Source organism: Alligator sinensis, unplaced genomic scaffold (genome assembly GCF_000455745.1).
Source record: "Alligator sinensis unplaced genomic scaffold, ASM45574v1 scaffold249_1, whole genome shotgun sequence".
Taxonomy (NCBI): domain Eukaryota; kingdom Metazoa; phylum Chordata; order Crocodylia; family Alligatoridae; genus Alligator; species Alligator sinensis.
This window is the reverse complement of record NW_005842593.1, coordinates 186,110-189,276: the sequence shown is the minus strand read 5'-3', so window position 1 is coordinate 189,276 and position 3,167 is coordinate 186,110.

Sequence of the window (3,167 nt, the reverse complement as noted above, 5' to 3'; positions counted from 1 at the left end):
GGCCTAGGTCCATCAGACTTTCCTTGTATGACTTGCCTTTCAAGTCCCTGATCATGGGGGTGGCTCTTTTCTGGACCCTCTCAAGTTTTTCCACATCCTTGTTGAAGTGCAGCGCCCAGAACTGGATGCAGTACTCCAACTACAGTCTCACCAGTGTTAAGTACAGTGGGCGTATCACTTCCTTAGTTTTACACAAGATGCAGCAGTTGATGCGTGCCAGCGTGTTGTTTGTCCTGCTGATCACCGCCTCCTACTGACAGCTCATATTCAAGCAATAGTCAGTCATTACCCCTAGGTCCCTTTTGCCCACGGTGCAAGTCAAACTGTCACTACCGAGCCTGTATGTATGTTGAGGGTTGTTTGCCCCTAGATGGAGCACCTTACACTTCTACATATTAAGCTTCATCTGGTTCTGGTTTGCCCAACTCTTGAACATGTCCAGGTCTGCCTGTATCTGCAACCTATCTTCTGACATGACCACACTGCCCCATAACTTGGTGTTGTCCGTGAACTTGGCCAGTGAGCTTTTCACTCCCTCATCCATATCATTAATAATGTTGAAAAGCACCAGTCCAAGCACAGACGCCTGAGGGACACCATTGGCCACTTCATGCCAGGACAACACAGATCTGTTCATAAGAAGCTTCGTTGCGCGCGCATGCGTGTGTCTGGTTGCATTTGTGCACAGGCAGGCATGAGCGGGCATGTATCTGGTTGCATGTCTGTGTGTGTGCGCGCGCACACATGTCTGGTTGTGTTTGTGCGTGTGTGGGCGGGCATGTATATGGTTGCATGTGTGTGCGCGTATGTGCGTGTGCACGCATGCACGCCTGGTTGCATGCGCGTGTGAGCAAGTCCAAGTCCTGGCTGTGGGAGAGGTTCTGCCTAGCACCTGCCCCACAGCACAACCTGGCCCGGAGCTCCTGTAAGGCTGCCAGACACTGGGCACCGTGGCTCAGCTCAGCCCTGCTCAGGACCCCCCACTACAAGGGCATCCCCAGCCCACCCAGTGCAGTCCTCACGTTGGCTGCCTGTAACAGGTCGCCCTCCCCAGCGCCATCTTCCGGGTCATCTGTGCCTTCTGTGAGGCGCCCTTGGAGTCCTCTTGGAACTCTGCTGTCCCGCCCTAATCTCACCTGCCATGTCTTGATGGAATTAGTATGCTAGCGGGAGACTGCCGATTATATTGGGGTCTCCCCTAGGATGGTCTGACCCCTTTTTTCTCTAGCTAGGCTTCTCCATCCAAACCCACCAAACAGGGTTTGACTCCGGGGCTCTAGCTCTCCCTTCCAGTGCCTGGAGGCTCTTGGTCCCTTTTTCTGCTCCCTTCTGAAGTAGGGCACTCTGCAGCCCAGAGGCATGCACGCTGGCCCCACAGACAGGGTCACAAGTTCAAAACCTGGGTGCGACCCCACCGTCCAAATAATAAAAAATATATATTTACATACTTGCATCCCCCAGGTGCTCCAGGCCTCCCTGGCATTTTTAAGATCATCCCAAAACTGCGCCCTTACTGGCACTCGGGCTCTCTGCAGCCCTGTCTCTCTCTGTGCCTCACTGGCGCCAGGCTGTGCCCCCCCACAAAAGGCTGTTCCCTCACTGGCGCCGGGGTCTGTGGCCCCCAAAAACTGCGCCCTCACTGGCACCGGGGATCCCACTCTGGAGTGGGTTCCAAAAATGAGGCCTCCTCCGTCCCCTAATAGCCTCACCCAAATCTCCGGTTTCATTCCTTAACCCAAAGAACACAAATAAACAGTCCCATCCGTGGGCAATATCTGCCACCCAGAAAGGTGAGTAAGGAAAGCGATATGTCAGCTTACAGTTGCAGGGTTCATGTTTCAGCTCACCACTATCAGCTCCAGTCCTTGCTGCAGTGCGGCTGTCGTCTCTCCAGGGCTTCTATAGCTCTCCTCTTCCTGGCTTTGGATTTCCCACCAAGCCTCTCCTGGGAGCTCTGAGATGCTGCTGGCTCCCTTACTGCCATTCAACCCAGGGTTTTTATGGTCCTGCCTCTAACGGTCTGCTGATCCTCTGTCCCAGTTCAGCAGTTAACCCCTTCCTCACCAGCCCTCGGTGCCCAGAAGGTCCTGGCCTTATAGAGGCGCACTTTCTTCCTCGTGACAGGGTTAGGGTTCACTGTCCCATGCTGCAGGTAGCCCTCCAGGGCAGGCTGCACCAGCGACAGTGCCAGCACCAGGGCCAGGGCTTCTGCTTCCATCCCACTCAGCAGCCCATGCTGCCTGGCTTTCTTGGCCCTGGCCCTGCAGCCAGTGAACAAGGAGCTGGGAGCTGTAGCCCTGCCCCCAGCTTCCCAGTGGATTTCAGAATGTAGGCAGTGCAACACTGATCCTTATTGGTGAGTTTTTATTAATTATATGAACTTCTTTTTAATTATATAAAATGTTAAGGGGGCCCGCACAGGCTGGTTTGCCCCAGACCCCACACCTCTCTAGGGTCAGTCCTGGTGGTAAGTATGATTCAAACAGGGACCATGGATTCTTATCCCATTACCTGGATTAGTTTCTGAGAGTCCTTTTGTTCAGATGGGTTTATTGCTTGCTTGATTGGTTCTCTACACTGCCCCTCCTTGCCCCTTCACTCTTCCACCTCCCCGCCCCACTATTCTGCCTTTTGTATTTACATTTCTCTCTCCTTTATACTGTTTTGTGCACAGCTTTTCACAGTATCTGAAGTGAGTTTCAGCTTACAAAAGGCGCTCTCTCTCACACACACACACACACACACACACACACTTACTTTGATTAGTCTATAAGGTACAAATCTACCCTGACTTCTACTTCACTGTAACCTCTCCCCACTTCTATGAGGTGAATACAGGAATCCCTCACCAAAGCCTTTGGGCCTTCCCACCTGCTTTGACTATCCTGGAACCATGGACCTGGTACATAGCAAGCTTCTAGGTAGCTATGGTCAGTTGGAAGGGGTTTGGGATGCCAGCATGTATTTGCAGGGGACATACAAAAATTCCCTCTAGGTCCAGGGTTGTCAACCAGGGGTCTGTGTACCCCCAGGGGTACTTGGAAAGGGGCTAGGGGGTACACATTGGTGGGCAGGGATGGAGTGCTGCCACCCCCCACCCTGTGCCACCACCTCCCAGGAGCAGGGCCTGGGGAGGGCAAGGGCAGTGGCTCCCTTCTGCGGGCCAC